This window comes from Mytilus californianus, unplaced genomic scaffold, assembly GCF_021869535.1.
Source record: "Mytilus californianus isolate M0D057914Y unplaced genomic scaffold, xbMytCali1.0.p SCAF_3, whole genome shotgun sequence".
Classification (NCBI taxonomy): domain Eukaryota; kingdom Metazoa; phylum Mollusca; class Bivalvia; order Mytilida; family Mytilidae; genus Mytilus; species Mytilus californianus.
The window spans coordinates 93,968,718-93,990,888 of NW_026262679.1; the positions used below are offsets into that span (position 1 = coordinate 93,968,718).

The 22,171-nt window shown below is 32.6% G+C and overlaps 1 protein-coding gene across 1 annotated transcript in view; it reads left to right on the top strand.

Annotated features, from left to right (window-relative positions):
• The window catches only part of LOC127735472 (Kv channel-interacting protein 4-like), a 219,095-nt gene that overhangs the window by 12,284 nt on the left and 184,640 nt on the right, over window positions 1-22,171 (top strand). The window lies entirely within an intron of this gene.

A 22,171-nucleotide genomic window follows, 5' to 3' on the forward strand; every position in this document is an offset into this window, starting at 1 on the left:
ACTCCAATTACTTAAAAATTCCGTTTTCTATTAAACCAATTACTAATGTACCAATTAAATAGAGAACGAACATATACATATGTACCAATTGCGACCGATGTTTCCAAATTGCCGAGGAATACAGACATACGTATGCACATTTACTGTAAGGCGAAGTCCCTGTACAAGCCCCATTTTCCAACTATATACAAGGACTGAGAGAACGGTCACAGTCACTTTACAAATGAGAAAAACGGAAATGTCAATAGGTTATTGCAAAGTTTATACAAATAAAACATTTTCATGCGCAGTTTGATTGATAAAAAACAAATTGTGTACTTGGCTAATATCAAGGCTGTTATATAGAAATCCTTGTAAAAAAATATAGACAAGCGTTTATTTCATTACAGGAGAACCTTTTTTTATTTTTGGTTTTACTACGAACTTGTATTCATTGTTTTAATAAATCATTGGCAACTTTAAAAAAAATAATCATCTAACTTTATTTGACCTTGTTAACTTTTTATATTCGAGCTTCACTGGTGAGTATTTGTAGACGAACCGTTCGTCTGGCGTACACATTTTACGCTAGATCTCAACTTTTCCCTAAATGATAAAACTATCCCTATAAATACATCGCATAAGCACCTGGGAGTTACCTTTAGTTGTGACGCAAAATGGAACAATCATATTGAAAGTATAATTACAAGTGTAAAGAAACACCTTAATGTTCTGCGTAAACTTAAATATCGACTGTCTCGTAATAATTTAGAAAAACTTTATCTAGTTTTTATTAGACCCATTTTTGATTATGCCACGGAAGTGTGGGATAATTGTGGGATATGTTATTCAAATAAATTAGAAAATTTGCAATTGGAAGCCGCAAGAATTGTAACAGGTCTACTAATCTTCACTAAAACTGATACTCTGTACTCTGAGGTTGGCTTGGAATCTTTATATGAAAGACGAAGAAAAAGAAAATTACAGATGTTTTATAATATAAATAAAAAACATGCACCTGAGTACCTGTGTAATCTTGTCCCCCCATGTATACAAAGTACAACCAACTATCCGTTGCGAAACGGTCAAAATATCATTGTTCCATTTTGTAGACTTTCCCTTACCACTGAATCTTTTATTCCATCCACAATACGAGAATGGAATAAGCTTGACTTAAAAATTCGAAACACCGACTCTTTATCTAAATTTAAGAGAGAATTGAAAAATGAAAGTGTTCAGAGTAGAGTTGCGCCGTATTATATGTACGGTCCGAGGAAACTGAATATTATTTTAACTCAATTGCGATGTTCCGCTTCATTTTTAAACTCTGACCTTTTCAAAGCTAACATTAAACTGGATCCTTCGTGTCAGTGTGGGTCTGATATTGAGGATGTTCATCATTTTCTTTTTGTTTGCCCAAAATACACTACATGTAGAGACATTTTACTTAACAATCTTAATTGGCTTACTGAAAACTTTATTATTGATACTAAACTATTAACTTGCGGAGATCTTGAACTTTCGAATGAACAAAATCTCCTAATTTTCAAACATGTTCAAGTTTTTATTAAAAGGTCTAACAGATTTCTAGTACCTTCATAAAATATTATTGCTACCGGCACAGATGATCATCACCATCAAACCTAAGTCAACATCACAGAAAATATAATTTGCTTCTCTTTCTTTTCCTCCTTTTCCATTCTTCTTGTTCTTTTTTTCTTTTTATTTATAGTTCGTATAATATTTAATGAATTTGTTAGCTTTACATGCATGCTCATAATGTTATTATTGTATATATACTTGTATTGTAATATGGAGAAGACTTCATAAGTATGATTTACTTGTGTCTCATCCATTTTGCTGATATTTAGCAAGTAAAATATGTTTAAACTAAACATTTTAAGCTTGCTTTCTTCGATGAGTTTACTTAATATTTATAGTGTATGAATAAGGGTACAGATCTACAACATAAAACAACAAAAAGCGACATTTCAATCATCGCCAACATTAGAAAAGTTTCTATATCTATATACTCTATATGTCAATCTCCAAATCTTCCATAGTTCATACAAGTGGTGATAGGTTTAGGTTAAATATCTCTGTTTCTGAAAGAAAACCTGTCGCTTTCTTTTGGTAGATTATTGGTAATTGTTTGGAATGCCCTTTTGTATAGTGCCTCTCCTTTTTCTCTTGGTTGATAAATATTCATTTTTTTTTCTTCAAAAAGGCAGATTTAATCCCAATTCAAGCATTTTAAATGGCGTCATGTTTAAAATATGGCATACATGTAAAATATGTTTAAACTTCTATGTAAATGTATGAAGCTACTGTGAATTTTATAAAAGATCGAATGACTTTGTAAAATGATCCTGGTGTGTAAATGATCACTTTTTTCTTACTTCGACCGGCTGATTGGGGCACCCCTTTGTAAAATTATAAACACACAACCACGTTCGGTAGTCCTATATATTTCCTTCTTTTAAGTGGAGTTGTATTCTTTTCGATTACATTATACATTGTGTACATCGTGTTATTATTTATATTGTGATGTTGTGTGTAACTATTGTGTTAGTTTTATCGGTCGTTTTTGTCTTTTTCCTAAACGATGTTTTCTTTTCGTGTTTTTGTGGTTTAAGTTTGATAGCATTAATGACTTCTGATCATTTCCGGGATAATTACTAGTTGTGTTTCAAAGCAAACGTGTAAAGGTGTCATGACTTACTATATTATTATTCCATATTTTTTGTTCTGGTTTGGGTCGTTTGACTCTCAATTTTTTTATTCGATTCGATTCAACTATTTAATTTTTTAAAGCAAAAAATATACAAAAATACATCTAACACAAATGCATATCAATATTAGTGCATTCAAAACGATCCAAAGACTCATTTCACTCATATAATTACAGAAAATAGAGCGTAATCAATGCTTCTCTCGTTGTTTGATCATGCATTATCATGTATTATTTGATTAAATAACATAACTATTTCCATGTTTCATTACCTGAAATAAAATCAAACATGTATAGAGAATAAATTTTAACGTCCTCATGGGAAACTAGTGTTCGACTATGATGTGATTGTTTGGTTTTCAGATTTATCATCCTTGAATGCATAGAATTTTGCAATAGTAAACATGTAAAAAGGAAACTGTTTGATTAATCAAATTTTATTACTTTATTAATACATTTTTGTACATAAAAGGAATCAATTTCATATTTAGGCCTACTTCCCAATGTTAAAAAAAAATGTTTTGATCGATGTTGAAAAATCTGACTTTTGCAGAAATCAACGCCACTTTGCTTATTTGAATATTATACTAAAGAAATTGGATACGGGTCACGGAAATTATATTGAAATGATAGGGAATTTTGAAAAACAATGTCTGTTTTAACTTTAATTTAAGTGATAGACAGGTTGCGGGGACAGAAAATGATTATACACAACAATATACACCATTTAAACGAAACATAATTACTGTCGTTGCAAAAATCAAGGTTCCTGAGCTATTTTAAAAATCGAAGCGAGAGGCTTATAACATTGCAGTATAAAATACAGGCTAAAATGGCTGAAACGTCAAATTTGCAAACTTCGTATTGAAAATTGGCTAACAAGGTCATTACAAAAACAGGTTGCGGGGATGAAACTTGAAACTTGAATGTCCAAAGAATAAGCAAGTCCAAACCTTGTATGTGAAGTCGTTGAACTCTAGGTTCCCACGCAAAGTTAAAATGCCCCTATTTTAAGAAGAATAAACTCACGAAAACACGAAAAATTCACTAAATTCGCGTTCATTGTTTTGATTTTGACCGCCTGACAACTTTACGGAAATATCAGAGTGATTATAAACAAGGACTCTGTGACGGGCAACTTATAATATCCGTGTTTTAAAGATTTTAATGATATCAAGCCAGTCCAGTTCAAACTATTATCACGTGGTACAATTCTCATTTACATATTATGAATATTAATTAGCAAAAGTACTACTAATTTCTGGCTATGTATTACCATATGGTGACTTATACAACTACTAGCACCATTTTGACTCCAATACTACATTTTTCATGAGCAAAATTTGCAACCATGATACCATATATCAGAGATAAAGTTTAACCTACATGTACGAAGCATTTGTGTGTGTAAAAAAATATGACTTTTTTTATACAAACAACAAAGTGGTAGTAATAATCTTAAAATCACAATTTCGTTCGTTCACAACTGTTATTGATTCGGAAATAAACCTTCAGATGGCCCAACTGGTTCGAGATAGTACACATAATCTCTTATTATTCATCACTTCAGGGATTACACTAAGAATTGTTCAGAATGTCAAAGTGAATATATATATATTAATTAATGGTCGAAATCCGGATATGGTGTTCTAATTTTTGCACCTTCTGTTTGCGGTATACCATCTTTCCCGCAAGTTTATTGTTTTCTGATTGGTATTTATTTAATAGTTTTAAAAGATCCATTTTGTAACATCTTGTGATCCGTTTATTTGGCAATCGCCAATGGCAGTCAGCAGGAATTCAGAATATCTGTTGTTTGACCTGTTAGTCAAATGCGTTTTGTTAAAATATAACTTTTTCACATTTTAGGTATTTTGGAAAATGTTGTTTGTGCTGTATTTAGACCCCTCTATCAAGAAATTTGTTTTGCATGTGTTATATTAAAATTTTGTCTTTGGCATGCACACGTATAAAAATTGCGGTTTTTATCCAACGCAATTATAGGTTTGAACGTTGTTTTCAATTAAGACTTGTTTATATTTTTTCGTTTGGGCTTGTAGTATATTTTCCTTCGGGTTTATATGATCCGATCATCCTATTTCTAATATTTCGACTCTTCAAAATTCAAGAGTCTATCCTAAATTGAGGTAAATTATATGGCCTTCCAAATACTGTTTCGATCCCTAACATCACTGAAGAGACATTAATTGTCGAAATCCGGATATGGTGTACTAATTTTTGCACCTTCTGTTTGCGGTATACCATCTTTTCCGCAAGTTTATTGTTTTCTGATTGGTATTAGATTAATAATTTTAAAAGATCCATTTTGTAACATCTTGTGATCCGTTTATTTGGCAATCGCCAATGGCAGTCAGCAGGGTTTAAGAATATCTGTTGTTCGACCTGTTAGTCAAATGCGTTTTGTTAAAATATACATTTTCACTTTTTAGGTCTTTTGGAAAATGTTGTTTGTGCTGTATTTAGACCCCTAAATCAAGAAATTTGTTTTGCATGCACACGTATAAAAATTGCGGTTTTTATCCAACGCAATCATAGGTTTGAACGTTGTTTTCAATTTAGACTTGTATATATATATATATATATATATATATATATATATATATATTTTTTTAATTTAAGTGAAAAGCACACATCATTTATGAAAGTGGCGCATTCGGACATTTAAGAATTAATCGTTTACTTAACTTAATATTTTTTTTATCTTTTATGTTTAAGAAAAACTGCTTTTGGTGTCAGTTATGGAACAACAAATGTGCATAGATTTGTGTACAATTATATTTAACCAAAATTACTGAACCAAAAGCATTTCGACAAATAATCAATTATGTAACCAGTGATGCTCGAGGCCGAACTACTCATGATTTCAAAATCTTATACAAACGTTGCTTAGCCTATAAAACAGGAAATTACCTAAAGTATAATAGACTCAGACAAGGTACCAGTTATATGCATTAGAGAGATACATTCCTTAATTTCAAATCATTTCCTAATTATTATTATCACTTTTAATAATAAAAAAATATCCGTATGTTCATGACAGTACCGAGGTTCTGCAACAAGTTTCATGGACTGTCGGACTTTCCATACGTAAACATACAATTCTACTGTTTTATAAAATGCACTGTTGTAAATCGTTTCTCGTTATCCATTTGACGCCATTTAGCACACTCTTTAGACATCCCACAAGTCTCTAGTGGTTCCAGTTATATCGCTTTTCTATAACAATCAGTTCATTGTCAAGTTTGATTAACCTCTAGATTTTATCATATTATAAGCAAAGACCATCAGTCATTTCAACACGATGCTTACTGTACAACTGATTATCTGATTGCTGTAATAAAGATATAAAACTCAATTTTGTTATTGAAATGCATTATTGTCAGGGTTCTGGAAAATCCAATTTTGACATAAAACTAAGTAAGCTGAATCCTCGAGAGTGTAGTTATCATTAAAAATTAAATGTATCTAACACTGCCGTTTGAAGAAATTCATTTACTGCATGCAGACTCATTTGTTAAAACTTGGCAGATTAATCAAGGCGATTTCTCGTTTATGTTTCGGGTCAAAATTAATCTTTAAATTTAATGTATTTAAGGGAGATTGCTGCCGCAAGTAGACTATACGAAATTTCGTCAAATATTCCAATTTATATCAAAATTACATCCAAATATAGGAAAAATGAAGAGTACTCCATGTTCTATTTTTGAGGTATATAAACGTTTGAAATACTAGAATATTTGACCTTTTTGGTTGATAGCTCTTCAGCTTTTTCGGTTCTGATACATCCTTGGCTTTCAAATATTCGGCTCTGAACGTTGCAGATGAAGGTAAATCCAGAAAAATGCTTCGGAGGTATGAAAGTTATAACGTGTTGTTTTCATTTTTTGACGGGAAAAGGGTATTCTTGTAATTCTTATCGAATGTATAGGAGAAAAATCAAATGAATATAATACTACATGAAAATCTGAAAGAATTAAAATCATTTGAAAATGTTGTCAGGGGTGAACTTTAGATGTATAATATAAAGATAAGAAAAAATACTAGTTGATAATGTCAGTAGTTAACATCTTTGATTTGATTTAAAGAAAGAAAATGACAAAAAGGAAAATCCAATCAAACTTATCAGCTAGTATTATATAGATTTTCTGAAGTATTTAAAGTAAAATCCAAAAATCCAAAAATTGTGCGAGTTTTCAAGGGAATACGTGTCACATGCAAACTCTAAATAATATATAACAGAAATAACGAGGTCAATGTTCTGGTATGGGAAACTCTTAAAATCACCCCGATCAAAAATTTAAATAGCAGATGCACTCATTCATGTCCTGTAGAAGAATCTTCGCAAGTTTTTTTTTTTTAATTCTGTGAAACTATTTTTAATAAGTTGTTGATAACCAAAGTGTGACACAACGATGCGAGACGACAGAAGTGACCCCTTTGTGTCGTCTGCTGTTGGAAGAAACGATAACAATTTAAACTTGTGACACCGATTCTAAAGCATCCGAGCTCATCTGAGACATGTCGCTGGAATATCCTTCATCAAGTCTACTACAGATACAAAGTTTGAGAAGTTAAATGTATAAGTCTTTTAAAGCGAAAAGGGACCTACAGAGAAACGGAGATATCATCAAAGGTAAACTTTGGGAGTTAAAGCTTCAGTTTTGGTACAATATCTAAACGCATTTATGGAAAACAATCATATTATGAGTAAAAGAGACGTGACTATAAATACGCCGAGGAGACGGCAGCCCAACGAATATTTAACGTGCAGAAAACGTGAGCTCTCCCTATACAAGATTTTTTTTCAGTACGGCCATGGCTGCATATTTATACATCACCCATAGCAGACTTTCCTTCTTTAGTAGTGGTCTAGTGTCGGATGAAAGAAGTCCCGGTGGCCATTAGCCTGGAATCCCGGCCCGATCTAGCCGCGTCGCGTATACTGACAAGATTAGCCAGGACCCCAGGCTAGGTGGTCATATGACAGTGTCTATACTTCAGTCAATCCTTTGGGTTTGTTTTACGTTCGAAAAGAACCAAACTTAGTAGAACTACTTCTTTCCAAGTATAAACCACTTGTTATTTTTTTTTTACCAAACATGGTTTCCCATGACAAGACTTCAATTGTCTTTTTTAATTAGAACAGAACTCATAATTAAAACAAATAATGTGTACCTTGTCAAAATTCAAAGTTTAATTTCAATTTTCATCGGTATTTAGCTCCAATACTTCATTTGACCCCTACTGTAGATAGAGACGAAATCTTTATCTTATCGACCAATACTTGCAATGATTTAATATCTATTTACTATATTATACCTAAAAAGGATAACAGGAATGCCAGATGTCTGTAATCCAGTTGTTGTCGTTGGTAATTACTGACTGCATTGTTTTATTGTGTTAGCATAAATCAAGCCGTTGGTTTTCTCTTTTGAATTGTATTACATTTTGTCACGTCGGGGTCTTTTTACGACATGGGATTTCTTCATTGTAGAAAGTCATACGGTGACCCAAGGTTGTGTGAATCCTCGCCATTTGGTCTGGTTGAAAGAAATTTCATTGGCAATCATATCACATCTCCTTATTTTTCTGTTCTTGTTAAATTAAAAATATTTCTTATCACGCTCAACAAAAAAGGGTGCAAGCATATTTTCAAATGTAATGAGAAGAACATACTTACTAAAAATACATACTGGTTTTAAAAAAAAAACTTTTTGAAAATATCAAGACGTTTTATTGTTCTTTCTTCCACTTAGTTGTCAAACGTGGAATATAACTGTGTTTACATTTTTATATTGTTTTTGTGAATTAAGTTGCGTTCAGACTACAATTTATCGACATGACATGCTGATTGAAAATAATTATTTTCATTTCGTTTACAGAAAATATCAAGTGGGAAGACTATCTGTTTTGATTTCTTATGGGAACACAAATCAATAAAAAAATGTCAAGTGAGAAAAGAAAATTATTAAATATGTCATTTTTAGCAAATTATAGAAGTACTTTTCCTTTCTCTAAGTAGGCAGATAGTCTTTTGTTTATTTTTGGTCTTTTGTATTTATTTTTATGAATGATAGATTGTTAGAAATTTAATGCTTACGGATAAGCACTAATATAATTATATTAGTGGCACATGATAAAGTCATGGTAAATGAGCGGAAAAACAAGCTGCACTGAATCTTAAGGCAGACTGGCTAGGGTTATATACTACTGGAACATACCCGCGACATCGCAAGGTCGTGACTGAATCAAAGTACCTTCGCCTTATTTTTAGCTTGGATTTTAAGTTTTCGAATTGTCATCTAATATTGTCTTGCTGATTATAAGGTGCACAGTCTTCAGAAGTCTCTGCTTTCAAAATCTATTTATTTGAACCCGTCGACCCGGAACTTGTTAGTTATTGGTAATATTAATTATGTAGAAAACAAAGGGGAATGGTGTAAATTTTAATCAACATGCACCATTGTCCTATATCAGTTATTCTTTTGAATCGTCGTTTTTACGTCATGCCGGCTAACACATTGGACCTCGTTATTTTAGTATTGTAGATATGTGCAAGCCATTTTAAGATATTTGGTCATTGTTTGACTCAATTTAATTGCCCAAACAGGAACACGAGTTTAAAGTTGTAAAAGTTCTTAGTTTGGTTATTTCTATGTTTTTATAAGAAATTTTGGTATAAATAACTGCACGTTAACTTGCGTAACCTTAAGGAAAGATCACTTGTAGATCGATCCACCATTTCCTGGTAAATTATTTTGGAACATTAATTTGTATCATTGCCACTGTGTATGCCCGGTGAAACTGTCTGACATAAGGAGTATATTCTAAAAGAGGAAATCAGGTTTATGACTAGTTTAGACATTATCCTATATTGCAACACATATATATTCATTGAATTAAATACACTACAGATGACATGTAAACGTTAACTAAACAGTAAACCAAAAGCAATAGAACACAAGCGATATCAAATTTACAATAGAATGGTCTCCAACAATTTATAAAGCCTTCTTCTCAGTCTTCTTGTCAATTCGGTTATCAAATTGTCGTTGCTTACTTTTAAATACGGTGATGTCACAGAGGATAATCGAGACATTTAAACTACATTTCATATATTGTACTTTTTATATATTTCAAACACTATCCCGTCTTCTTTTCCTCAATTGTGACATCATCGAATTAGGCAAAACTAACCACGAGCAATGAAGACGGGTGTCACATGTGCGCAAGATATGCTTACTCTTAAGGAGCACAGGAGACACCCCTGGTTTTTGGTGGGGTTCGTGTGGATCAGTCTTTTATTTCTTTATGTTGTTTTCGTCGTTTTTGGTTATTTTTGCCATAGTTTTGTGACTATCTCTTCAACTTACAAATTTTGATTTTCTCTTTAGTATATTCAGCTTTTTTTCTTAGATTAAAAAAAATACACTGGCGTTTAAAGTTTGTATTATGTGCAATTTTTTAACCAGGACCGATTAAGATAATTTCTTATTTCAGTATTCATTCATTTTCAAACAACGTTCTTGGACAATAGATATAAGAAGATGTGGTATGAGTGCCAATGAGACAACTCTCCATCCAAGTCACAATTTTTAAAAGTAAACCATTAAAAGTTACAATTTATGACTAAAACCAGCAAAGACCCATCGAAACAACATCTGATACAAAAATTTAACAATACTTTTAGATATTTGGATGATATATTGGCTCTCAATAATGACGACTTCAGTATGTATACTAAAGAAATGTATCCTGTTGAACGTACTTTAAATAAAGCTAATACTAACAATGACCACTGTCCTTTCCTCGATCTTGATATCTATATCATTAACGGGAAGCTTAATACAAAAATTTATGATAAAAGAGATGATTTTTCATTTCCTATCGTTAATTATCCATTTTTAGATGGTGACGTTTCCTTGTCACCATCTTATGGTGTTTATATATCTCAACTTCTACGATTCGCTCGTGTATGTAACAACGTAAAATTAGATTTTAGCGAGAGAAATTTATGTATCACTGAAAAATTATTACACCAGGGTTTTCGATATCATAAACTAGTCAAAACATTTACTAAATTTTATCATCGGTATAAGGACATCATTCGTAAATATAACTCAACATGCAGACATCTTATACGTTCGGGTATTTCACATCCAATCTTTTATGGTAATATTCTTTACAAAGCACAAAAATGTCAGTATTCACCTCAAAAGCTAACAAAACCTTTAAACAGACTTATTAAGAAGGGATATAGTTACGATACTGTTGTCAGGTCATTAAAGATTGCATATTTTGGCTTTAATATTGATTCACTTATAGGGTCTTTGCATCGGAATTAAACATATTTATTCTAAAACCAGTTGTTGGCATGACACGGGTTATGTTCTTCTCATATATTTTATGATGGTATAATACTAAACCCCTAACAGGAGGGATTGTGCCTGATATTCATATGATGAAGACATAATCTTTCAATCAGTTTAATTGAGGTCTGGAGCTGGCATGTCAGTAACTGCTAGTAGTCTGTTGTTATTTATGTATTATTGTCATTTTGTTTATTTTCTTTTGTTTCCTATTCTGACATCGGACTCGGACTTCTCTTGAACTGAATTTTACTGTGCGTACTGTTGTACGTTTGTTTTTTCTACATTGGCTAGGGGTATAGGGGGAGGGTTGAGATCTCAAAAAACATGTTTAACCCCGCCGCATTTTTGCGCCTGTCCCAAGTCAGGAGCCTCTGGCCTTTGTTAGTCTTGTATCATTTTTAATTTTAGTTTCTTGTGTATAATTTGGAGTTTAGTATGACGTCCATTATCACTGAACTAGTATACATATTTGTTTAGGGGCCAGCTGAAGGACGCCTCCGGGTGCGGGAGTTTCTCGCTGCATTGAAGACCCATTGGTGGCCATCGGCTGTTGTCTGCTCTATGGTCGGGTTGTTGTCTCTTTGACACATTCCCCATTTCCATTCTCAATTTTACATTGTAGGTCAAAGTACGGCCTTCAACACGGAGCCTTTATGTAGCATATTCAATTAAACCATTATAGTTAATGTAATTATATCTTTTAGGTCTTAACTTTCTGCCTTGTTTGCATTTTTTGTGATCGAAGTTTATATTGTAATACTACTGAAGAGAAATTAATTCATAAACAAGATCTGTAATATGTCATAATGGAAGGAAAATCTTTAGTCAATGTAGCTTGTTTTCGTTTAATCACAATGAATGTTGATTAGTTATTGACAGGTTGCTGATAATTGATATTGCTGTTCATAGGACAAGACGTGTGGTTTATTGATTCAAAACTGTATTTCCAATGCAGTTGTTCTTGACCCTCGATAGATTTTTTTATATGTGTTGTCTCCCTTGGTATACAATTCCAGACTGCCATTGTTAAAGATCAGCAGTATTTGTAGTCTTGAAATTTAAAGGAATATTTCAAATTGGTTCTGAACAATTTCAATTCTATGGACTGGGAATATTAAATCTGAAAAAAAAAGATTGAGTGTTTAAAATGAATGAGAGGCATTGCGTTACGTAAATCGTGATTCTCTTTTCGGATAAAGAATAATAGTTTACAAATTCGATATATAGGATAAATGAAATTTACATTTCAAGTGCTACATTGTGGAATAAGTTTAGGAAATAGATTAAAAGGACAAAAATAAGAAAAACGAGGCAAAAGTAACTGTAAATTGACGACATCATTGATTAAGAATGCTCAGTTGAAATAATGAATGATTAATTTCAACAGTAGAGACACAAGAGTAAAACAAAACACTCACCAAAGATACCAGGCTAATAATTTATAATGACAGACACGTGCGCGAATTGTTTACTGTATTTACAACACAATTCTCGTCAGTGATGCTTGAATCGAATCAGTTGGTAGGCAAAATTAATAACAAAGTTGAACGACATTAAAAAAAAACCAAGACTTTGTGCCAAAGCAGGGAAGCAACCTTTTCTAATGTTCTTAATATTGATCTTTTAAGAGATTGGACTATAAGAGCTATTACTGACCATATGTAAAGTTTAACAATTGCTACTCTTTACAACGCGTTTTTAATGGAAGTTTCAAAGCTGAAATTATTAGTTTTGATCATGCAATGTTTCGACCTTGTCGATGGTTTTAAAACTTTTATCGGTTATAATATACATATACGTTTTTGCCGCAATATAGCCATTAACGCTGTGACGGCGTTAAATAAATGCCAATCAATCAATAGACTTTATATGAGAGAGTGTCAAATAGCTGTTCTTTATTGTGAAATTGTTTTCTTCAGGTTGTCACACTGTTTTCATGTGTCTCTTCCTTCAATAAAATGTCAAAATATTTTAGAATTAACCTCGAGGTTGCTTGCAACATAAATGAAAAGAATAAAAATTCTATGAAGTGTTAGGTAAAATGTATTTCAAAGCATCTGCTCTTCATCGATGTCAACAGAAATTTCCCAAAATTTAAATGATTTATTTTTGTCTATTTTTTAAAATTTGAAAACAAATTGATTAATTGTTTTAGCATTCCAACGAAAAGGAAAGTTTATACTTGAATGAAATTAGATACGCATTGATTTTTTTGACAGTTCTTTACTAGGTTTTATAAACTGATGGAAATAACCTTTTGAATAGAAGTAATTTGTAAAGACGGGTTTTTATCTTTACAAAATGGTTTAAATCATTGTATTACAAAAACAGTATATTAAACTATTTTATCCATTTCAAAACTTATGATTACAATAGGTACTAATTGTGCAGCACTACATGCAGATTTGTTTCCGTGTGAAGTGGCATTAATATAGAACCTTCTCAATGACAAAAAGAAAAATCATTTGGGAATGTTCTTTAACTTCACTTTCAGATATATAGATGATATCCTGTCACTCATCAGATCAAAAACCCACATTTCAATTAGTGTTCCACTGAACTTGATAATAAGGATACTATACCGAAAGTAGAAGGTCTGCTTCATATCTCGACATTGACACAGATTGGGGACCTCTATCTAGAATCTATGACATACTTTCAAATTGTTAACTTTCCATTTCTCATCAGTAATATATCCCGTTTTCCTTCATATGGCGTTTACATATTACAGTTCTAACACGTTATTCTCGTGTATGTTGATAAGAACTTCGTTAACTTCGTTAACAGGTGTGTACACTTACATAAAACAAACTACCACAACAGAGTTGTGAGGGAAATTACATCAGTTATTCGGTCGCAATCACGAATTGGTTTACCGATACGATGTTTGGGTATCTCAACTCACTAGTAACATGATTTCGCGGTCTTAGATCTTACGATACCTGTATATCATTCTGATTTGTAATTTTCCTTAACATATTCTTTACTCGATTGTGAAATTTTGACAGATTTAGGATTCGCGTGGAGGTGACGCAATCATACCGGGAGACGCATCCAGTCTCGCTCTTTTTTTTAATTCATGCGATTCCGCCATTTTTTGTTTCTACCTTGATCTATCTCTTCTGAATCGATTTACGAGATTTGAACATCGGTAGACTACTGTTGCCTTAATTTAGTTTTCGATGAAAGAGAAAGTTTATACTTGAATGAAATTAGATACGTATTGATTTTAGACAGTTCTTTAATATGATGTATAAGCAGATGAAAACGAAGTATTTATTAAAGATTGGTTTTATACTTTTACAAAAATGGTTTATTTAGATGTAGGACAGAAAATACTAAATTGAAACATTTCATCCGTTTCAAATCTTTTTTCTCGGTAAACCTTTTTAATCCAAGGATTGGCTGGGGTATAAAAATGTGGTCGTCCCTGACATTACCCCGTCCAGCAGAAAACTCTTGCTATAGTGGGGCGTCTGTTTTGCTGTGCGGGAAGTATTATGTAAACTCAGTCAGTTCGTAATGGGACGTTAAATCTGATATCTCATGTAGGGTCAGTGTCATGTTATCTACTTTAAAGAACCATTGTAATAACTCTCTTAGTAGTCCGTAGTTGGCTTGTTGTAAGGCAATTTATAGCCCTATCCATCATGGCTGGTCGACCTTCTTAGTAATATACTAGTAATATACCGGTAATTTGTTCTCGTCATGAATATGTATGAACTCTTTGCCCCAGGACGACGTTTAGCAAGCACCAATCAATCAATCAATCAATCAATCAATACACTTTTGCATAACAGTTTTAAGACTGATGGGCTGCCAGTGATCTGTTTGTCATTTGCTTGATATGTTTGTCTTTTAATGTCGTCGGTAATCTGTTAAGTAGTTGTTCTTTATCTGTACACATCAACAACATTCTAAAGGATCCGAGAAATTACTGAACAGTAATGTGATCAAAATGACCGATTCAGACAAAAATTCATTTTAATACTACTGTTGTATGTGATTGTCCTTTAACGTATGCCCATAATGACTGTTCTTAATTGAAACAATAGGTATAGATAAGGAATGTGCACTAGGACATCATTCATTTCTGCCTGACTCGGACCCAAATTGTCCATCTGACTTAACAGTCTGGTCTTTATGTTTAGAAAAAACAACAGTAGTTGTTCTCAATTAATCCATTGAAAAACTTCAAATTGCTACGAAATGTAACTAACTGATGACATTTAACCGAACTGATATCTTGTCTAATCATTTCAATACTTAATTTGCTGATCCGTTTAGGGTTCCTAATGTGTGACACAGAACGTAAGAATTTTATTGAATTATCAATACATTATAGTTTTATATTACGCAAGCGAGCACAATAATGTAAAGATTATTAAGAAAATAAGACTTATTTACGATAGAAAATTGTTTGTTTTAAATTGAATACTGTGTTCTATTCCTGAACTTCTATATTTTAATATTTACTGACTGAAATACAAACAAGAGAACTTTGTTTACCATAAGAGTTAGCCTCATGCAGACATACCAAACTATCCCAAACGTCATTTCTTGAAACTTATGTTAATTACTCGATGTCTAGCCTCATCAAGTTACCATAGTTCGAAACTGTGAGCATTTCCTTTAAAATTTATTATCTGATATCAACTTGAAACTGTGTTTTTGCTGTTAATGATACCTGCATTTTAGTGTTAAGCGATCTTTCTGATATTTGTTTTATGTTTTTCTATTTTCCGTTTATAGTCACAAAGATCGAAATAAAAAGAGTAGGGTTAAGCGCTAAAATTTGTTACTTTATGAATCTCGTCAGTTGCTGTAATTAGTTACATGTATGTCTTAATGTAGTTGTCCTTCAATAAATTAGGTGTTGTAGTAGATCTATGATAGTATCCGTTGAAATCATTCACTACTCGTCTAGACTCGGGTTAATTTACTTGGTCATATACACTTGACACCAGTCTATTCTTGAAGACCGAATGTTTTTTTTTTGTGTGTCGTTGGGTTGCTGTGTGATTTAAGGTTTACTCCACATCTCCCTTTTTATTTCAATGATGTTGAATAAATCATATTTCAACATCTTTAATATTTTTGTCATATAAAATTGAGAATGGAAACGGGGAATGAGCCAAGGAGACAACAACCCGACCAAAGAGTAGAAAACACCCCAAGGCAGCACCAATAGGTCTTCAACACTTTGAAAAAATCCCGCACCCGGTTAACAATATGTTCTCTCGGCCAATCAACAATAACAACTTCTCAAATCTAAAGAAAGAAGAGTTACAGATTTCATGCTTCATTTTTAGACCTAAACGTCGAAATTTTAAAATGTTGTCTTTTTATATAAACAGCAAAAGGATCTATGACACATTAGATAGTTTCAACTTTTAGATTATCAATTTTCCTCATCTTAGGGACTGGTCATTTTCTTCCAAGGGAGAAATGGGAAGAATCATCTGAATTTCTCTTATTTTTTTCAAGTCCCCAACTTTAAAAAGAAACATAAATTGAAGACAGCCCCCCACCCGAGCCCTCATAAAACGTTTCAATACTTTTTTTTTATTGTAAGGGGAAGCGTTGTATGTGGGTTTCGGACTCCATATCTCCAGGTCATAAATGAAAATTACTCACGTTTACATATTATAAATGCCATACTTGACTCCAAGAACCATTACACTAAATCTTCAAACCTGAGTTTTTCGATGAATCATATGAGGACGCAACTATTTATATAATCAGTGTTTTGATATATGGAAAGGGGTATAATATTAAGAAAAACCTTCAAGATAACCTGCAAAAACAAAGACATCAAAACATTGAAATGAAGTTTGAAGTAAAAAATTATGACACAAGAGATATAGATATGACATCAAAATCTTCTGTTGAATAATCAGATACTGATTTAGAATATTCATCAACTAAGGTATACTTTTTTCATGTTTGAAATATAGAATTGCTTAAATTTTGTAAAAATAATTTCGATGCCTCCCCCACGCCCCTATCTAAAGTATTCAAAAATTGGATACCCCTTTCCATTCCTAGCAAAATTCAAGGCCCCCTTATTTTCCTCCTATCCTCCTCCCTTTTCATGTTACAAAAACCACTCCGTAGTAGCAAACAAAATACTCTGTTATTTTTTTTGTGAAGTATATTTCTCAACTGATACGATATGTAAGAAGTTAAAGTTTTTATACTTAGAATTGTGATACTTTATCATTTGGAAAATTTACTAACAGCGATCTACTCCTAAAATGTTGTACCTGGAAAGATTCACTGAAAGGTACTAACACAGAGGAGAACCGAATTCAGTTTCACTTTTGAGGATTCTACAGTTCATGTTATTTTTCGTTCGTAAACTAGAGATTTTCCGTCATGAATTGGTTCACTATATCCATTGTTATCGCTTTGATCGAAGTTTGATCAATTTTTGTCGTTGCACTGATTGAAATAGGGAATTATTCAATGTTGACTGAATGCTTGTCGTTTGCCAGGTTTGACCCACCATTTTCTTCGGAAAATGCCTGTCCAAGTCAGGAATATGACAGTTGTTTCCATTCGTTCTATTGGTTGATAAAGTCTATCGTTTGATTTTGTAAGTTTTCATGGACTTCCTCTTTTTGAATTTACCTTTGAGTTCGGTATTTTTGTCATACATTTTGTACTTTTTTTGCCAACGTGAGCGAGGTATTTGTTATTACGCGATATATTGGATTTTATGAAATGTTGCATTCTTTTAGAGCTCACCGAAGTCCATCCGTCCAAATATCGTAGCAAATATACTTTCGTGGTGGATCTATCAAAAACTAAATGGCGAAACAAAATGGCATACCATGCATGTAAAAGTGTCATAAAAAGAAATATCTCGAAATATTTTCTATGAATTTATGTTTTATTATTAAGAATATAAGGTATTGTTTGTTTCGTTTTTACTATTTCGAAAAATCATTTAAAGTTTAGTGAAATATGAAATCAAAACATGAAAACCGAATGGAAAGACATTTGAAAAAATAAGTTTTTCAGATCTCAACCCTCCCCTGTTAATCCCAATGACGAAATTTATTGACCTCACATCTTTAATCTTTATAAATAATTCTTTAGGACTCGTGAATATTAAAGTTCGTGGACTTAAATCTTAGATGGGAAAGTGATAGGACCAAAGACATTATACCTGTCCCCTGTACCCTTGGTGAAATGAAATCAGAAATGGTCACATACGACTGACTTTGTATTGCCAGACTCTGGAAAGGATGTATACCCTTTAGGTCTATCCTTTAACAAACCTTAACTTGCACCTGTCCTAAGTTAGGAACCTGATGTTCAGTGGTTGTCGTTTGTTGATGTGGTTCATAAGTGTTTCTCGTTTTTTATATAGATTAGACCGTTGGTTTTCCTGTTTGAATGGTTTTACACTAGTCATTTTTGGGCCCTTTATAGCTTGCTGTTCGGTGTGAGCCAAGGTTCCGTGTTGAAGGCCGTACTCTGACTATATTGATTTACTTTTATAAATTTTGACTTGGATGGAGAGTTGTCTAATTGGCACTCAATCCACATCTTCTTATATCTATAAAGTTAGACGTAGCAAGTACATGACGAGGAGGAAAGGCCACAGGAACCTCAGCGAGTTCACATCTAATACAGATATCCCTACTTCACAGAGTTTCCAAAGTGCTCAACCTAAAGCTATTATCATCTCCGTGAACTGAAGATCCATCATTCAAAGAAAGCTTGGACTTCTACTTGAAGCTTGAAACCAATCTTCATCATGAGATAAAATATTGCCCTTTTGGCTTCTATTTGCCAGTGAGATATCCTTGTCGTCAATTTCCTTATTATTTTTACTTTCACTAGCTCCTGTGCTATAGGGTGATGGCCTTCTTTTCAATAAGAGAAAGAATAAAACCTAATTCCGGGTAATGTAATGTGCCTTTCGTTAAGTAGTTAATAGTTGCCTGAAGTTAGGTAATAGAATGAGCCAATGTCTTTATATTTCTTAAATAGAAGACGCTAAAGGAGTGACTAGACCAAAGAAGTATTGCCCCTTTCTGAATAAGGTGACACGGTGATGTTGTTTATAGAGTACGAAAATTTAGATACAACCTGAACTTGTCGATCTTAGGGAAAAACGTATTTTGAAAATTAATTAATTGAACACTGTAATAAGATCTTTGAATATTGTTTATCGGTACAAACATTGATTTTGTTATCAATACATTTTACGACTTAATAATAATGTGTAATTGCTATACAGCTGTTAACTTTTTTTGTCCTACATTCTGTCGATACTGATATAATTGCATTACACAAGATCATATTTTTCTCTGCTTTTTTGTAACGTTTTTACACTAAAGGTAATGGACGTGTCCTTATTGATATTTTAGTCTTGAATACATGAATTTCTATTAGTTGTTATTGACTTTAAAGTCTCTTTGTTAGTTTGTGTGTGTGTGTGTTTCGATCTGATGAGTCGAGCTTTTTTTTTATCTGATTTTCATAGTTTGTTCTTATGTTGTGCTGGTTCACCACTATCCCTGACGCATTCTGTATGTGATTGGTCGGAGTCAAGAGCCTGTAATTAAGTGGTTTTTGTTTTTTGCATATTTGGTTTTTGTTATTGTTTTTTTTAACATAAATCAGGCAGTTAGTTTTCTCGTTGCTCATCCGATCAGCAAGAAGATCAAAAAACACCATCAGAAAGAAAAAACTCAAAGAACTGATCAAAGAGTACTCCCAAATATTAGTACTGAAGCAAAGTCAATTTCACTAATAACTAGATAATGTTTCCCAGAAAGCAAAAAACATAGGTACGCTGAAACACTAACAACAGAAAGTATCGTATATAAATATACGCACCTCTGGCTGATATGACATCATGCCTTGTACTTCGGGGTAAATTTATATGTTTACACCAGAATTAATTCAGCAAGACACGATCTTATACAATACCAATAGTAAATTACCGTTTCTAATATGTTATAGTTTAAAGACATTTTATTTAAATAAGGCAAATGTCAATGGAGGCATTACATAATAAATAATAGAGTGACATTTATTTAGAAAGCTTTCCATTAACTTGCTCTGTGAAGAGTTGGTGTCAATTAAGAATTATATTGACTGTGGGTTTTTCTCAATCTAATTGTTTTCAGGATTTCGTAATAGGCATTGTTTATTTTTTATTGTTTTCATTTGACTTTTTTCGCCGTTTCTTCATAACAAAGATGGCCAATATCTGCTTACTGCTGATATCTTTCTTAACATTATGTAACTTTTCAAACCGTTATTGACTATTTTATGTTTTGATTATTAATCTTTAATACAAAATATTGTCTTTTTTTCTAATTAATGTATTATTAGCTAATATCTGTTTTGAGATCGTTTTCTGTAGGGTAATGTAATTGTTCATGAATTTTATCTGTGAAGAGTGCACTGAAAGCTTTATTTCTTTTTTTGCCGCCTTTTTTCTCTAATTTTATAAAACCTAAACCATAATTTGTTATGTAAATATGACAGGGATTTGTCACTGTTGCAGTTTTTCTGTCCTTCATCCCTGATCAAACCCAACAACATACACCAACAAAAAAACAGATCACGAAGACGTCCCTCATAGAAACTAGTATAAAAACCCAATGTACAAAGTTTAACTCGTAAAATGCAACCCACTTTCAGAGAAATCATGACAGAAAACGCAAGCTCGCAATATAGAATCAACTAGGAAATACATTATAGTCCATATGCTGGTGCTGCAACAAGTTCCTAAACAGATATCGGAGGTTCACAATGTGATAATTGAAATCATCTATATAAAAAGATTAGGGAAAAACTGTATTTCCGAAATTGCATTGTTAGGAATATAAAATAATACTTCATTTTAGGAGCTAGTCCTCGTCTTGTGAACTAGACAATGTTTTCAACCTGTGTAAGTTCAAATGCAGGAAGATGAATGCAGCTCGTCCTTAGCTTGCACGATGTCTTATGTATAGTACTTCCTACAAATATGTTACAATGTATCATGTTTATATGTACTAAAGTCCCTAATGAATGCTATTACAGAAAAACTTCCTGAAATCAATATTACCCGTCTGAATGTGACATTTGAAAACAGCTCCATGATTTGACGGTCTTAAATTTTATGTTCTCATAACCTTGAGTCTTTACTGATTACGTGATCACGATTTATTCAATCGGTAGTAATATTAATTTACAAATTTATTTTTAAGATCCAGGGATGGAATTCAATTCAGGATTTACAATACCGGAATTTGAAGTTTTTTTGTAAAGAAAAAAGGGCATATTTATGCCCCCGCCGCAGCGGAGGGGCATTAAGTGTTACCCTTGTCTGTTTGTCCGTCCGTCCGTTCTTATTACATTCCGAAATTGGTTTCCGTTTTCTTACTTTTAGTTTACCTGTACCAAATGTAATGAAACTTATACACAATGCTTGTTACCACAAAACTCAGATCAAGTTTGAATTTGGGTGGCGTCACATTTATCGTTCTTGAGTCATGTCCCTTCATAATTTTATTTTCAAGCGGGGGCATCATCTGTGTCCCATGGAAAAAAATAAGGCCCTCTGCATGACCAGAATTCATCAATGCTTATACCGCATGGTTGCCTATAATTGATTACATCCATTTCATTTGAACTTTGGTGGATAGTTGTCTCACTGGCAATCATACCACATCTCCTTATTTTTATATTATAATGTTTCTTAAACAAACTGAAAGTGTCTGTAAAACTGTGGGAAACATTTATCATTAACCATTGATGACTACATTCATTTTTCTGCGCCAGATGCGCATTTCGAAAATAGATGTCTCTTCAGTGATACTCGTGGCCAAAATAATTGAAAATCCAAAACTTGAAGATGTGCCAATATTCAGTACACTAGATTTCTGTACACCTAGATAACAAGCTAATTGGGCAAATTCTGTTTCGTTATGAATTGTTACATAATTTTGCATCCATGCATTAATCTAAAATAAATAAACCGCCAATACCAAATCAAATGTCGTATTTCCAAATCACTGCATATCAAAATATTGCATCAAACAGAGTTTTAATAGAG